Source organism: Netta rufina (assembly GCF_964035555.1).
Source record: "Netta rufina genome assembly, chromosome: 4".
In the NCBI taxonomy this organism is placed as follows: Eukaryota; Metazoa; Chordata; class Aves; order Anseriformes; family Anatidae; genus Netta; species Netta rufina.
The window spans coordinates 41,473,072-41,490,449 of record NC_140127.1 but is presented as its reverse complement, the minus strand read 5'-3'; positions in this window follow the sequence as shown (position 1 = coordinate 41,490,449).

Genomic DNA, 17,378 nt, shown 5'->3' with positions numbered 1-17,378 from the left:
TTTGAATGAAGAATCCTCTCCCTTCTTTGCATCTGGTAGCATTCTGGTAGCATCACCCTCCTGTATGACTACTGCCTTCAGGATGTGCTTGCAAGTCTTCAGTAACTGATTGGAGCCTAAACACTCGAAGCTTTTTGGGTGAAGCACCTAATGCGTGTTTCAGCCCAGGTTAACAAAACAGTTTGGCAGGAGGTACTCTCTTCTCCCGGCCTGGTGTTGCTTAGTCTCAGCATAACCCTCATCTCTCAAAACAGTGCTTCAATTTTTGTCATGCAGTAATATTTCACTATTCTGACTTCGCTGTGAGCCATCCTAAACTGAATTCCAGATGACAAACCTTAAAGCGTGGATCAATGTATTGCCTATAAATACTAATGCTGCTTACATTACTCATAACAAGTTACGAGTTTTCTTTAACTGAATGGCAGAATGTTTTGTTTTTTCTTGATGCTTTTTTCATTATTCTGTATTTTCTAGCATTTGAAGCACCAGAAGACAAAGATAGTAAAAACACATGGCTTAACAAGAGGCAGTTAAGGCCTTGTATGTTTTAATTTCAGCTCCCAAGATAACATTAGGAGTACAAATTCTTAAATATGCTAGAGAAACTGTGTGGTAGCTGACTCTTAGATGAATTTGTAGTTCTCCACAGTTAAAATTTGAAGACTTCAACCATCTACTACAAATATAAATAACAAGTGAACACCGTTGAACATAACTATTGGTGCTGCAGAATGGTACAGTGGGAATTGACTCATGTGACTTGCCTGGCAGTTACCAAGCTCCATTTGCTATTTTTCTTGTCGGAGGGAAACACTATAAGCCGTGAAAAGCAGGAATCATTGCACTGATATATGAAGAACCATTTTAAACAAAATGCAATTAAGAGCTATACCTATCAGCTACCTTTATAAAGTGCTAAGATGGTTTAATTGAATTAACTAAAAGAAAAAAGGTGGTAGTTGCTGAATGTTACATAGTTGGAAAAGTTTGTTTACATATTCTAAACATATCTCCACCGGACTGGGGGGGAGGAAAGGGGGATTAAAATTAAAAGCAGTGTTTAAGTATGCAAAATGTTTACTATGTATGTAAATGGGACCTTGATTAGTGACAGATCATGTGCAAATTGACAATACTTCGATTTATTTTTGAATGGCAATATAGATTGTCGAGGTTGTGTATAATTATAATAAATATATAAACCGCTACTTGAACCATAAATGACCACCCGAGGCCTAATTTTTACCTCAGTGTTCTTAAAAGAAGCTTTGCCTTATTTCTTGGATGTACCTAATGCATAGTTGTCCGGAAGACCCCAGGTAAGAGCTAACGGGTTTTCGCCTCACCCTGTCCTGCTTGCTTAGGTAGCAGGACATCCCAGTTGCTGCAGCCTCACTTCTGGGCTTCACCACACAACTCTACAACTGCAGCTCTTCACCCGCTGGAGCCCAAACGTGCTGCTGTTCTGGTGAATTGCACAACATTGTCATTTTCACATCTGAAATCACATTTCTGCATTTGGATGAGCGCAGTTTACCGAATTTCAGGTAATTCCCCTTTCACTGAATAATTTACTGCAACACCTGAACAAGTTCAAAGCGTAACCTTTCTGGGTCTTGAACTGCTTGGGAAAGCCAATGGTTTCAGGTGTTGTTGGTTCTCTGAGCGAAAAGATACTGAAGCACAGCAAAAAGGCGAGCAGTCTGGCACCTGCTTACTCCAGGAGTTCTTGCTGCATGTCTCAGCAATGGGAATCCTTCCGTGCTCCACCAGCGTGTAATGACTGTAGGATGTCAGCATAACCTATGGAAACATCAAAACAACAGGATTCAGCATTTTGATATCCATCATCCTCGATACATTTTAGTTAAAATCTACATGTATATCAATCTGTTTCTTCCAGGTTTTATGTACTTCTTGGACCTCAAGGAATAAGCTCTAATAAAATACTTCAATGATGCTCATTTTACCAGCAAGGTTTGGGACTTAGGGGTGAAGAATGGTCCTTCCTGTAAAAACAAACAAAAAAGAAATTTCTGGATAGCTGGATATTTGCACATATATACGTATAAGGAAGGGTTTATGAAAAACTATGATCTAAAAATCAATTCCATGTGCTTAACAAGTCAGCATGGAAGAAAACTCTTAACCTACTTTGTCATCTGAGTACCTCAGACAGCTGAATAGGCTGGTTTATACTCCAGTATTTTTCAGAAATCAGTTTTCAGTTTAAGAATCTAAAAATCCACATTAAGACATCAGATGTTCAAGAGGGATTTATTTGATTTGGTTTATCATGGGAAAATTTTATTTTATTCCCAACTGCAGAAAGTATAACATAAATATAATTTGATATCTAAATTTACTAAGTTGCCCAAGACTATGGTAGTTTTTTAATAATTTTCCTATGACTTTATACACAGGAAAATAGTATTTGCATTTGGCTTTGCTTGAAAAGAAATATAGATAGCCATAGTCTAATGTTGTGATTTATCACAATAATGCTTTTTCAAGATAAACTACCTGAGTTCATACAAGAGAAGCTGATTTGGGGGTAATTTCTTGCTACAGCATCTTGGCTATATAACAAACCATTAGATAACTATTTGTCTTCCTTTACATCAGTATCATGTCAGAAAAAACAGCACAATGACCAGTTTGCCAGAAAAAGGGCACTAAAAAACATTTGTCTTAATATGCTGATCTATAAATCCTTGGTAAACAACTGCTTATGCTCATCTAAACAATTCTTATGTTCAGGTGGCATTTTGTTTTTGTGGATAACGTCAATAAACCAATTTTAAAAGTCAAGGGGACAGATGGCAAAGTATAAACGGGAAAAAAATAAATAGGATTTCAGTCAGGCATACTAACTACAATGTAACTAACATTTTGTTGAGCAAACTTTAAACTATCCCCCTCCTTACTTTATTAATTCAACTTGCAATACTTTTCTCTATTGGTGATCACAACTGCTCTACAATCAAGAGAATAGCAGAAAATATTAAAAGACGGAGATACGGAAAAGTATCTGTGGAAAGATATTTTGGAGGCCATCTAGTCCACCTAAATCTTACAAGACAAAAATAAAACAGGTGTACTTGTCCTAACAAATACTTTGTTTTTCTTGAAAATGACAGACTTCATAATCTCAGAAGACAATCTATTATAGTTAAAATGTAAATACATTTGAAAATGTAAATACCTACTCTGATGGTTCACAGAGAACACCAAAAACAAAAAGAAATAAGTAAAAGCTCTTAAAGATATTTTCTTGCTAAATGGATTTCATAACTACTGTAAGGAATGGAGCATTAGCTGTTACTGCTGGCACTGAGAACTAGCTACACAGCCCCCAGCTCTGCTACAGAGCTCCAGTCTGACTGTGAAGAAGTCTCATTTTTGTCAGGTCTGTGTAGACAAATTTCTGTAAGGAAAGCACTCATATATCTAGAACTTCTTGTATTTCGCTATTCTTTACTGTCGTGCTGTTAAAGAATAGAAATGTTAATTCATTTTCAAAGGTATTCAGATATGCATAAGGCACATCATTGCCACTGAGAAGTTTGATGGAACAGGGAAGAAAGGGGAAAGGCAGCTATACTGTAAGTCACATTAAGTTGCTTTTGTTCTTCAGCAGTGACATGGAGATCATTCTGTAGCCAATGCACCTACTACATACTGATAGCCACTGAGGAGTACAGTTACAAAGAAGGCTGTGAACAAATAAATATAATTGGGAGTGGGGAAGTCAAACCAAGATCTGACCTCCAAGTACAGAAAACTAACACGTTGAGAGGGGGACTGAGGACCCTCAGACTGAGGACTGAACTTCCAGAGGACAGAATAAAAAAGCCACTTTCACAGTGATTTGACTCCTACTAAAGAACACTATGTGCCAACTATGACAAAACCACGACTACGTTCCATATAGTGACAAAAATGGTGGAACATAGAGCCAGGGCTTCAGCTCTATTAGCGAAACATCCCAATGATCTAATTGTTTCCCTAACAACACAGGCATGACGCCATCCTGGCTCTGATGTTAAGTCAGTGACTAATCTCAGGCTTGGTATCTACAGAGGCAGGATTTGACTGCAGATGACACAAAGTCACAGATACGGTAACATCGCTAAGACATGCAAAAGATAAGGGAGGAAAAAAGTTGCTGCTGGTGTAAGTGGTGGAATTGCACTGAGTAATGTCACTGCAATACCAAGTGCTAGCATTGTAGCCCAGCACTGCTAGCAAAAAGTGAATATTCACCTGGCTTTGATATTTTATCAAGTATTTTTGATATTTAATTTATATATGCAGCATGGTATTCCTGTAACCCAGGCTTAGGGATGTTGCTGCAGGGCCAGTAACTCGATGGGAGGGTTCAAGGTTGGAATGCCCATAAAAATGTGTTAGTCACCAAAACAAAGCCAAAGTGACGTACCAAGGTTTTTACTCAAACCGCAGTGTATCTAACAGCAAACATTTCAGAAACAACCATTCTTTGCAAAAAGTATTTTTTCTTTCACTTACATTACAAATAACTGCCCTCCACCCACACTCCTCAGCTAAGGAAAAAAATATGTTGTCAGTTTTACAGATGAGTAAACTAAATCACATGGCTGACAAGTTTGACCTGTTTCTTAAAGATATGGATTTAAATAATAATAATAAAAAAAAAATACTTATTTGAAATAAATGGATTTTTAACTAGCATAGGAGTAGGGTAGAAGATAAAAGAAAAAAGCCTGCTCTATTTTTTTCTGGAAAAAAGCGGCAGGGTCAATTATGAGACAAAGAAGCTTGGAGTTCTCTTTTCTGTCTGAAAGAGATACTCTCCCTAGAGAAGCTGCCATCAGATAGACAAATGAGAATCACAGCCCTCTCCTCTGTGAGCAAAGCATTGAAAATTACACAGCTCTTGAGATACCTGTTCAACTCCCAGTCTCGGTTCCTGCAGTCTGACATCTGCATTCACATGTTCCCTCTAAACTTGCTTTAGAGAGAAACATCATTCTCCTGAGCAGCTGCATGAGAGGAATCTGAAGTGGAAAAAGTTTTTGTTTTTTTTTTAATAAAAAATATCTTGGGCTACTGGAAGGAAAAACAGAGACTGTACTGTAACAATGCTATTGCTTCTCAGCCCTTAAGCAATAAAGAATCATGGGCATGAACATGCCATGGAAAGTTCTCAAGGAAAACCAGTCTGGTCTCTTAGTGGTAGGACAGAGTATGAGGGAGGAGAGCTACGAGCTCAATAATTAAAGCTCAGCAGAGGCTTTTGTCTGAGAAAGGACTTTCAAAGGAAAACCTACATACAGCTCCACGTATATTCCAACTTCAGTCACACTGTAGGGATAACCAGGACAGTTTTAAACTGCCTTGTTCAAGCACTGGTTTAGTCACATCAGCACAAAGCTCAACAGAGACTTACTAATTCTGGCCTAACCTTAGGCTCTGCTGAAAACTAGACACGTGTTGTTGTACAGGTAGTGGAGCAAATGTGAAGCTGTTTGGTCAAAGTATTCCTGAGTCTGAAACACACAGAAAAATAAGGAATCTGACAGTATGTGAATTTTACTGGAAAATAAATAAGTAAATACAGACATAAATTCTTCTTCCTGTGAGTAAGGCTGTATACCGTTGAGCTGGAAATGTCACAGAAGAAATGTAACTTCATGATTTTTAAGAATTTTAAACCTCAACCTAGGAATCAATTGAAACCTCTCACGAAGCAATACCACTTCTCGAATTTCAGCAGAATTACAGTTGCTTATGTTTAGATCTGAACGTAGCCCATTGCAGTTTCTGCTCTTACAAAGCAATGTTCTATGCTTACTTCAGAACAGTTGCATGGTTTAAGCAGGAACTGATACATTCTCAGTCAAGTTGGTGGACAAAAACTGCATGCATTAGTCAATGATTTGTTCTACTGATAAAACTGATGGTATCTTACCCTCTTTTTTGCTAAGGTCTCTTAGAGGAAGCGGAGCATGTTACAGCTGGGCAAGCCTCTGCAGTTACACAAATGTTGCAGGCTGTTTCAGGTCCCAGGAATACAGTGACAGCATTTCTGATCATCTACTCACTCAGAAGACTTCTGTGCTTGGTGCGATGGTAGGTAACATTTGATGGTTCAGCAGAAGATCTAAGTGTTGTTCATAGCACAAACAAATACAGCTAATAATATCATGGTGTATATGACTGGTACCTATATTTCCTTCTATAATTTAGGTAGCTTTACTGCTAAAGACTGTAAACATCAGGGTAAATCTACTCATTCTCTTTTGATAAAAGAATGAAACAAACAACATTCTAAAAAGGGAGATTAACTCTTTTTTTTTTTTTTTTTTATGTCCAGGAAGAAGTCTTTAAGGTGATCTATACTCAATAGGTTGCATTTTTGCTAACATGAAAAACTGCTCAGATAGGAATGCTCTCTTTATCATCAAAAGCATTGCTTACTATGTTCCTGTCTTCTTCATGGAGGCATTGAAGTGCAGTTGAAAATCCAGTTGCTTCCTATTCAGCAGTCTTTTTGCATCCTATGAAACATGCAAAATCTGCTTTCAGGAAGCTCAGTTCACAGGTAAGCGCAACGATCCAAGTTCTGAAAACATATATAAGGACAGATGGTAATTAGAAAAAGGATTAAAGTATGACATAAGACAGTAGTTACTCTCATGACTGTTGCGTAACTCTGTATAGCTTGGAAACATCATTAACAAAGGAATTGTGCCTAAGGGAGCTGTCTGTGTTTGCAAATGGAACTAGCTGTCAACACAGGCAGCTACACCCACTGCTGGCAATTGAGTATTCAACAAGGAAGACCAAAGAAACCTCTAGCAAACATCTGAATAAACTAATATGTTAGGCAGTGTATCTGGAGGGGGGAAACGATGCTGCATCATGCAAGGATAAAAACAACGAATCCTCAGATACACTCAGTATATGCTTCAGCCAATAGGTGTATCCGTGGACCTGCATCTCCAGCATACCAAGGCGCTCAGCTGCCAAGAGAAAAGAGAAAGAAACGCAAGAGGAAAAGGTTTACAGAGCTGAAGACAAAGAGCTGAAGTTCCACCTGCATCTCAGCTGCAGGTTAGTGTCACTTTTGGTCATTGGGATGCTCAAGAACCCAAGACAAAGAAATTGGGAGACCGAAGCCTTTCCAAGAATAAAATGCATTTGTAACAAAATGACGCTGCAGTGTTCCTCCCCAGGCATTTTGGCACGCTGAATTAAGCACAGAGAAATCTGAGGTGGAATGAGGTGATGACCATACCCTTGTATAAGCCAAAAATTAAAAGGTTGGGTTTTTGTTTTCTTTGTGTGGTGTTTTGGTTGCTTTTGTTTTCCAGATTATCTTCTGAGTCATAGGAAAACACTTCAGATTTTCTGGGCAGTTTATAATTTAGAAAACAAAACAAATTTATGGACACTGAAGGCATGGATAATAACCATAAGGTCATACGCTCTGAATCACACATAGAAAACAAAAATTTCAATGAGATTTGCTCCAGCACAATGGAGATACAGAGGTTTTGTTCTCACAAGTTTTGGCCTGGTGCCTTCTAAGATAAATCACGACAAAAAAACAATAGTTTCTTATGCTGATCCGTGAGATGTTGCTATTGCAGCTCTTACATTAACGTGTTTAACACAAGAAGCACAATGTGAAGACTGCAGACCACTGTGCACAGCCAAAGTCCAGCAAGTATGTTCCATAATTAATGATCACACTGTTGAAATGCCAGACTCAAACAACCACGCATTAATGAAATGTTACTGACAGAAATTTTGCTTTTCACCGCTCAAGTTTTCATCAGACAGACGATTCTCAGCAAGAGAAGGGTTTCTCATCTCTGAAAGCAAAGCTCAGTTCTCTTATTGAAAGGTTAACTCTGAAAGCGTTTGTGTGGGTGGGCAGTGAAACAGAAGAAAATTTGCATTTGATAAAATTTGATATGTTTTGGGGTAACTCATAACTCTCTTCAGTGAAACAGAGAGGAGCATCCAAATCTCCATGATCACATATTTTTCCCCAAATAAAATAAATGAATAAAAATGCACAACAAAAAGCATTACAATCCTAAATCGGATTTGATTCACTTCTAATTTTCTGGTAAACCAGTCCTTTCCTTCCAGCATTATCATCTAGAGGGGAGGATATGGGAGAACAACTGCCTGTGTGGTGTCACTGAGGCAGCAACTGGCCTCTTGTTTCATAGGGCAGTCATGCTAAATACGAAAACAAAATATGCCTTCCAGTGCTATTATACTGCTAAATACCCCACTACGGTTCTGTGTCCATACAACTACAAGCTTCAGATTTTAAGAATAAGTCCCTCTTCTTGACACTTGTGACTTGGTTCCTAGTGAAGAAATCTCGCAGAACTGCATTGCCTTTATCATGCTGCTAATGCTCGCAGGCAGACTTGTAGGACAGGCCGCGGTGCCTGCATCGCCTCGCTTGCCCTTCTTGGCTTCAGCAGCTCACAGAGCAACGTGCTCCTGCACAAGCATGCTGCCCATGAGCTCACTCGCTGGCAGCTCACCGCAATCTCTTGTGCATATGCCTGTGAAGCTGAGGCATAATTCACTCTGACATTCAGAATATAAAGTTAACACTTCAAAGCAGGATGTGACAGGGATCCTTTCAACATCTTCCTGTGCCACACCTTAAATTGTCTTAAGAGAGCGAATGATGCATTATGTGGTTTGTTTCCTTTCCTTTTTCCCTTCACCTGAGAACATGTTATTTCTAGCATTCTTGCATACTAAAGCAGTCATAAATGAGAGAAGTTATGCAAACTTTAAAAAATTAAATCTGAAGTTAACGAAGAACTCATCAAACTTTGCCATGTGGTCTAAACAAGCTTTCTTCAAAAGCACAGCCACCTGCCCCGATCTTCAAGGTGTGAGGGAAGGTGCCCCTGAGTCATCCTCCAAACGATTTGAGCTTTCTTGGGTGAGAGAATAATAGCTAGGAAAATACTGTTAATAGAGAGTAAACATCGCCGAAATACAAAGGGTCAGCTTGACCATCTCTATATTACACCAGAAGAATAAAGCTTTTTAGAGTAATCTTCGTCTATAGCACCACTAACTAAACACAAGAGTACCAGAAAGGAACAGCTTCAAAAGAGAACAACTCACCAATGTAGAGTGCAAAGTTTCTATGAACAAACAGATCTTCTGCAGTTTCTAATCATTTTACTGATGTGTCTTTCTTAGTTGGACAAGAAAGAGCATGAAACACAACTGACCTGTACAGATTTATGTAAACATGGACAGGTTTTAGGCTAACCCTAGTCACAACCCAGACTGAAAAGAATTACAAATGGCAGGCAGTGTATTTGTTTCAGTGTGGAAATATCTGTCCATTGTTACTAAAACTAAGCATCTCTTTTGGCTCCAGACTTAAACCAGAGAAAAACAAAGAACAAAGACTGGCACTTCTCTGAGGCAATAAAATGGAGAGGGAAAAAAAATCAGAGGTTACTCTCTAAATGACTCCACCTCTCTGTTTTGTTTTGTTTTTGTTTTTGTTTTTTTCAAATAGAGATTATTGAAGCAGTTATCTAAGCTGCTGAAACTTGAGGAAGCCTCAAAAAAACTACTAAAAAATAATACTGCAATGCTATTTTTAAAGAGTTAATGGGATGACCTGAGATACGGATGGATTAATATGATGTCAGCGCAGACCAAAGCAGAAGATGTGAAAGAGACAAAGGGTACTGGCACAACAAACTGCAGCCGCACAGGGTCACACAAACGGCACCAGACGCACCGGGCGTGCTTGGGCAGAAGTTCCAAAATGCAAACCAAACACAACACCATATCCTTACACTTCTGAAAGGCAGAGGACCTAGCACCACCTGGCATTTTTGTTAAAACACAATGGTAGTGAGTTTTGTTTTAGCAGAAGTGAAACACAGAACAAAATGGCTTGAAGCCAAAATTAGGTATGCTCACTCCAGCACAAATGCACACATTTAAAGTGGGGGTAATTAACTTCTGAGACAACTTAGCTAAAGGCAAGGCAGAGTCATTGTCACTTGACGTGTTTGACATGGAAATGGGATCCCTGGAGATGGAACTGCAGAGCTGTGGGCCTCTCAGTCAAACACACCACCGGTACTCTTCCTTCTCTGCTGTGTAGAAAATGATGTAGTTTGAGTACTTCTCGTGGCAGCTGCAGCAGAGCAGCAGGGAGAGGTTTCTCTCTTAAACAAATTGGCTCGAACATATTTTACAGTACCATATGTCCAGCAAAAGGCTGGTATAATCTTTGAATCCCAAAGGACAGCTATCATGTAATCATTAATCCAGAAACCCTAACCCAATTAATTTTGTTTTCAAGTCTACAAAGCATGATGATGACCACATCAATCAGAAGTGCCATGGATAAAACAAGGTCACACAATAAGTCTGAGGGGAACTCCAAACTGGGATTCAGATGTGCCACTGGGGTAGGGCAAAAAGTCCCCAAGAGACAGAATTGGATTTAGAAACAATTAGTGTTCTTCTGTGACCAGAAGGAGAAATTTTGCAGTGTAGTGTCAGCACGAAAAAAATCAGCAGAGGAAAGGAAACTGCAGATGAATCAAAGCCTCTGCCATTCGTAAACAGAGCCCGAGAGTGCTCAGAAGACAAACCTTTGGAGATGCAGCCTGCACACAGCTGAGTCTCTCTGGGCACCGGTCTCTCACACCACATCTTTTAGAGCACCCATGACCACGTGAAAGATGCCATTAGGCATTCAGGTCGTGCAGGAGAAGCATGCAGGTGAGCTTGCACCAAAGGCTGAGGGATGGATACTTCTCCAATCTGGGCCCAAGCCAGGTAATTGGTACCCAGGCCACCACCGCCCTCACAGGGCGGTGAGAGGCAGAGCGCATTTACGCAGAGGATGCAGGCTGTGACACACCATTCAGACAAGGACCTGAGAGAGGTCTGGGACCCTTTCAATTTTCTAGTATACACACATCCAGCAGGCACAGAGAAGAGATAAAGAAGCCACAGTATGCCTGGGCAAGAACAAGTATGCTTAAGATGACTACGTATATATATACATAGATAGAGAAGGATATTTAAACCTTTCAGAACGGTAAGTTCTGAAGGAGCCTTTCCAACAACTGCAAGATCTTGTATTTTTAAGACAAAGCATGGACAGTTTCTGAAATATGCCAAAATGGTCTGCAACAGCAAATTGTATGATACTGGAGTCTCATTGCAGCCCAATGCATAAACACAATTAATAAAAAACAATGAATAGGAGGAGTTGTCTTCATTTAACAATTTCCATGGTGCTCAAATTACAAAGACACATGCAAAGCAGCCTTAAAATTAATTTGCTTGGCTAAAGAAATCAAGTCTTGGCAGCAGCATTGCAAGGGTGGTGACAGCAAGGAGAAAGAATACATGTGAAGCCATTGGCTCCCTCATTCAAACTTCACCTCTTGGAGCAAGAAAGAAGCCTTTGAAACATCACTATTTATTTATTTATTTTTTTTAATTTCTCCAACTACCCTTCACTTTTGGTTCCTGTCACAAAAATTAACCCATTGTGTTTAAGGTACAGTGGGATATGATTTGCTGGAGCTATGTTCTGTAGAAAACAATGAGTCAAATTCAACTTGGAAATAACACTTGAAAGACAAAAGTATAAAATAAGTGGTTGTTTGTGTGTGTTTTTGTTTGTTTTAGTCCTGGCTGGAAAATACAAGCCGCAGTGGATGGATCATTACATGCTTACAGTTCATCATTTACCCAGGGTATACAAGGAATGCTGCTGAACAGAGAGCCGACTATTATTAGGTACCACACTAGCAGATGCATCTGACAACCCTTCCCTGCATCTGTCAAAAGCAGCAAAGAAATAAATATGGACATGTCTCAGATTTGTGAAACTACCAGTGTCATGGAGCCTGCTGCCAAGGCGCAAGCAAAGCTGCAGGACAGCTAAGGATGACAGATTGTCACTTGTCAACTCTAACTTTATGCCCTGTGGTCAAGCACTCCAAGAGTGCTCCCAGTGTTGCTGTATAAACATGTTTATTTTGCAAACACACACTGTGACCTGTATGAACCCCACGACTGTATCCGTATATCTTTTAACACTGCTTTACAAATCTACTGACTGCTTCCAGGCTTAGAAGTAACTCTTTCCTATTTAAATGGCTTGTTAAAATTAAGAGCTACAACCAAAAACCAAAGGCTTTTTTTTTTTTTTTAATCAAGAAAACTGCAATGAAAAAGGTCTTCTAAAATAAAACGTTTGCTCTTGTTCTGATCCAGCAAAGTCTTGTGTATTCTTCATGTCAGAAATAAATAGGAAAACAGGCTCAATTTGACCATCCTCACTTCTGACTTTCCCCACAGGAAAGGTCTAATTGCTAGCTGCTTACAGCCTCCACCAGCAGGCAGAAATACAACTGCACAACGCACACACTATTGGTTATGGACGAGTACTGGAACCAGCGGCCAGCCCAACATAAAAAGTGACCTTGGATCATGCAGTTTGCATGACATATGAAGCCTTTTGCATAGACCTGATTACATATCAGTGGAAAACAAAGCAGGCCTGAGCCACTGAGCCCTTTTTGTCTTCTTTGTCCTGTCTTTGTTTCATGGCAAGGAGATGGCACAAAGAAACCCATCTAGAGACTTCACATAAGAGCAAGACAAGGACTACTGAGAATACTGTTCTCCCGTCAGCCTGCAGAACACTAGCCAGCCACATGGAGACTTGTGTAACCTACTGACACTGCACCTCTGCCATTTTGCTCAAGGACGAAGTTGATTTGCATCATTTGTGATTCACCCAGATGAATTTCAATAGCAAAGGCAATTATCCGTGCTCGTAAAATTAGCCCACGTAGCCAAAAGACCTCAGGTTGAAAATACCCATTTTCCCTGCCTGGTGCCGTACACAGGGGACAGTGCCCCAAGCCCCACGCAGTGCTCCAAACACGGGCTAAACCGTCATCAGGGCTGCAGCTGCAGGAGCGCTCATGACAGTTCTTGTTTGCCTTCCACCCAAAATCTCTTGGTGCTCCCTTACCTTCCCTCCTGGGGAAGGCTGGGAGAGCTCCAGTGGCTTTGGAAGGTTACAGGGACACCTGCATGAAGCTGAATGCCTAGAAAGGAGAAATACTTCCCTTCTTTCTGCAACTTTCTGTGTTCTGAGTACTCTGGTTGTGCTTTTGATCATCCTTCTTGCTCAGTTCCTCTTCTCACTCTTGTTGCTGAACAGAGCTCTCCCCTGACAGAGAGCCCTCAAACTCTTTCCTTTCTGTTCATGCAGCAATGTTGAAAGAAGGCCTGCATGTCCCATTTAAAGGGAGTTCTATTACTGTGCTAACGCTATTTTAAAGAGACCTTATGTTAGCATTCTTTTCAACACTTGAGGATGGAGAACAAGATTAGATATGCATTTGTTCCCTGATAAAAAGAGTTAGCGAGGCATTTGTTACATCACTAGCTCTTCCTGCAAGCTCAGCTTACAGCAGATGCTGACCCCTGTGGTCCAAAATTCAACTCACCAGCAGAATAGCAATTCAAGTTCTTTTTTAGTCAGGCAGAGCAAAGTATCATTTCACTGGCTTGGTGCCGGCTCGACAATTACTGGCGGAGCAGTTACCCACTCGCTGGAAGTCCAAAGACTCTCTGGCTCCCCTTTTAATGGGGACTACATGACATGAAAGAGAAAGAAGCCAAACCAAACAATGACTTTGTCCTCCCGATCTTATGCAAGAAACACGATAACCTTCAGAAGACTTCCTACTTACAACCTCCTAACTACCAGGCAACCCCAGCTACACACTGTGCAGCAGAACTTCACAGAAACCAGAGCCTGTGCCCTACAGCACGTACACTTTTCCAGCCACAGTGGCTAACATTACAAGTTATTACCTCTACCTACAAATTTTGTCTTCTGTATCGTCATGCAGCATATCTCGAATGCTGCTCATTAGCTGTGTAGTTTGCCCCGACATCAGTGTGTATCAGTCATATTTTTGACACATGAATTCTCTCTCACAACTTTTCTCATCACTGTTCAGATTAAAAATCTAGCAATGAAATTAAACTGAAAGTCTTATTTTTGCTGATCTTCCAGCCTAATTACTCAAACCACTGATGACTGCTAATGTTGCACAGCTCCACAAACCAGACCTATTTAATCAGTCACACGGCTTCCTTTTTTACATTTAAGGATTCTCAACAATTGACACAGGCACTTATCTGTAATTATCGGGGACCCATTTTACATCCATTAAGAAGTGGATGACTCTCTGCAACTTCCAGAGCGGCCTCCTTTTCTGAACTGGAAAGTGCAGCTTGATTATAAGCCACCTCCATATTTTATTCCATCAAGGAAAGCTGGCAGGCAGTGGGGGAACTGTTAAGGTTTACAGCCAACAAGCTTACAAACACTGGCGAAGGTGAAGTGCCAAACCAGTGCATTTGCTTGCAGCTCGGATGCTGGCCTGCCCTAGCCAGAGTAAATCTCTGGGAGTGCTCAATGTGCACCCAGTGAAGTCATTCAAGGGGTGGAGTCATTCAGAGGGCAGGCTAATCCACAACAACAAAAAAAAGCTTTTTTCCAGCCAAAACCCATTCCTAGCTCTGCTTCACTGGGCAGCCACATGCACAGTCCTGCCACTGAACTGATGAAGAAACAGAGGCTGGAAACAAATTGTCACGTCTGCTTCAGCCCGCTTAAGCAGTGCTGCATCTGAGTGTCAGCAACTGAAGTACCATTTGGAAAATAAGAAACAGAGGAGCGAAGAGCTTCTCCAAAACTGGGGAAAACTTATTCCGTGCAAGGCACCTGCACCAGATCACAACACTGCTTAAGTCTGAATATTGTCTGAAGGCATGCTTTCCCAAAGATGAATTTAATTTTAATAGAGTAGCTAGGAATAGAAAAAGGAATAGAAATAATGAGGATGTAAACCAACTGCTCAGGTAATAGGGCCTGAAGATGCTTCCTCACATTTTAAGTTCATCTTAAAGAAAGAAAATTCATCAGTCATACCTGCAACAGGTAAAAGCAACTAGTCCGCAAACACAAATTTATTGTAAGAAGCTTGTTCTGTTTTATGTTAGACATTGAAGTGCTGTTGACCAGATCTGATTGCCACTTTGACATAATAAACAAAAGCTAAATGCAGGAGCCAAAGGACACAGGCAATATGAGAATCTTTCTCTCTGCATAGCTAGAGGATTTTACCTTATATCCTACATAAAGCACAACAGAGCAAGGGCAGTCAGTAGTTTTCAATTCCCATGTGAAAACAGCACTTACCAGCCAACTCTCCAGCACAAACAAAAGGAAAGAGCACAGGGGCTCTTCTCCCAGTTTAGCCTCATCTCACCCCCTTCTCACAGAGGGTGCAATTCCACAGCAACATCTGCACATCCCAGACAGCTGCTGCTGTCCCACCTTCCCTCTTGCTCCCATTTTGCACTCCTGCCCCCTCCAAGGCGCTGGCACTACTGCTTGCACAAACACACTGAACCAATTCAGAAAAACCTAACCCTGCTGAACGAGAACCATTTTTTTGCTGCTTCAGCTTCTTGGAACAGCTTGACAGCCAGCTAAAAAAACATCATAGCCAGCAGAGGAGAGAAGATGGGAGACAATGGCAGCCCTGAATAAACTCAAGCCAAGCTAACACGAACCAGCAGCCTCAGAAAGGATGAGTTTGTCATTAAGATGTAGGTTTGGAGGTCTGCCAACAGCTGTGACACTCGGGGCTCTGCCCAATAATGCATTCTTGCCTCAGGTTAAAGAAAGATTTATGTCAAGAAAGAAGAGCTTGCTAAGCACAGGTGATGGAATGAGATTCACATCCTATTTTCTTGACCCTTTTTTTTTTTTTTAAGCTCCAATCAAACTCACCTTTCTGAAGTTATTTTGGCAGAAATGCAGTTGGAAATAGTATTTTTGGAAAATAAGCCAATGTAGCTAGGAATTAAACCCACAAATGGATTAACCCAGCTGCTCTGTCTTTGCCTCTCAGTTCTGCCTGTACTCAACACTCATCACTTTCTTCCCTCACCTCTTCTTGTTTTGGTAGAAGACAACTTAAACAAAAGCTGTGATATATTCTAGTAAAAATTAGAAGAAAAACAAACAAACAAACAAACAAAACACCACAGTAAGGTTGGCATAATTCCTATCAGAGGAACAGACTAACAGAAGCAGGATTTACAATACTTTTGAATAAGGTTAAAACAAGAGGAATTTGGTTGTAAAAGTCTGGCTTGAAGCTGCAGGCAGCACTGAGAGATTAGAAATAAACTGAGAACAAAGATGCTGGCAGAATAGTTATGGAATCAGTGAGCAGTCCCAGATCTACCTTAAGCACTTTCATCCTAAGTAAAAGAAACCAAAATATGAAGAGAAATCTGACAGCAAGTAAAACAACTGAAACTAAATAATGAAACAAGACTGCTCTCCCTTCTGTGCCATTCCCTTTCTGAATGAATGTTTCCAAAAATGTTGACTACCCATCCGTAGCTTAGATTCTACAGCATTAAAGGTAATTTAAAATCTCTCTGGCTCTACTTTCAAAACTCTGTGACCCCGACAATTTTATAACCAAGCTGTAACCCAGCAAGAAGTTTGATTATTAAATTTGATTATGTAAACAAAGATGTGTAATGATCAGAGAGCAATATTTTGTCACACTAAGTGTGACAAGTGTGACAAAAAGAAACAAACATATTGCTATTCCAGTTACGTACCTCATAAATCAAAGGCTAGAAAAACAGTAAGGTCTTTGGAAGAAAGAAGCTACAGACAATTAAAGGAAAGAGGTATGTCTCTTAAAGGACATCATAACAAAGTGACAAAACCTGCTGTTTTAAGGGAAGCAGTCACTTATTAAAGAATTACGATCAGTTCAAATGTGAGAATGCTGACCTGGTCCCTTGGTAGAAAAGATTGTCTCAGAGAGTTCTTACTGCTAAACGTTTCACTACACAAGATGATTGCGCATCCAAGCACCCTACTTCCACTCCCAGACCGTGAGAAAAGCACTTTTCATTGACTCCTGCTAAGAGCAAAGCAAGAAGCCCTCCTCTCCCTCGCTGGGAAGTTCACTTCTGTGCAGTCCCTTCTTCTCTGCCTGGTGCGTTGACAGCTCCCCCTCCTGTTCTGATCTACTTTTACTATCTTTCAAAGTATGTGCACGCTTCCCATCAGTCAGAAACTGCTGTCTCTGCTGAGAAAGGCCAATCTATATTGTAAGCCTTCATATACGCAGGTCAAAATGCCATATACACATTCTATAAGAGAAATACAACCTGCTGATGGACAGTGGTGTTTCAATATAAAAATACCTCCTCTTTGCCTTTATTAA